This window comes from Nestor notabilis, unplaced genomic scaffold (assembly GCF_000696875.1).
Source record: "Nestor notabilis isolate BGI_N333 unplaced genomic scaffold, ASM69687v1 C14531267, whole genome shotgun sequence".
Lineage (NCBI taxonomy): Eukaryota > Metazoa > Chordata > Aves > Psittaciformes > Psittacidae > Nestor > Nestor notabilis.
In genome coordinates, this window is record NW_009946814.1 from 1 (window position 1) to 229 (window position 229).

Here is a 229-nt window from a genome sequence, read left to right on the forward strand (position 1 = left end):
TCCAACCTGGTTGATTCCGTGATTCTGTGATTCTATGGCTGTGACTGCCCCAGCTCCCACAGCTATGGGGCCATGAGGCATAGCGTGGGCAGCAGGAGCCCCAGGTGTAGAGGGCTTCCACGCAGGGGGATGTAGCTCAGTGGAAGAGCGCTTGCTTCGCACGTAAGAGGTCCTGGGTTCAATCCCCAGCATCTCCATCCTTTTTTGCCTCTTCCCCCCCCCCCCCCCC

General features: G+C 59.8%; 1 non-coding gene across 1 annotated transcript; it reads left to right on the forward strand.

Moving 5' to 3' along the window:
• Nucleotides 1–125: 125 nt before the first annotated feature.
• Nucleotides 126–197, forward strand: TRNAA-CGC. The gene has a single exon. It is a non-coding gene; the product is annotated as a tRNA-Ala (tRNA).
• The last annotated feature ends 32 nt before the right edge of the window (nucleotides 198–229 follow it).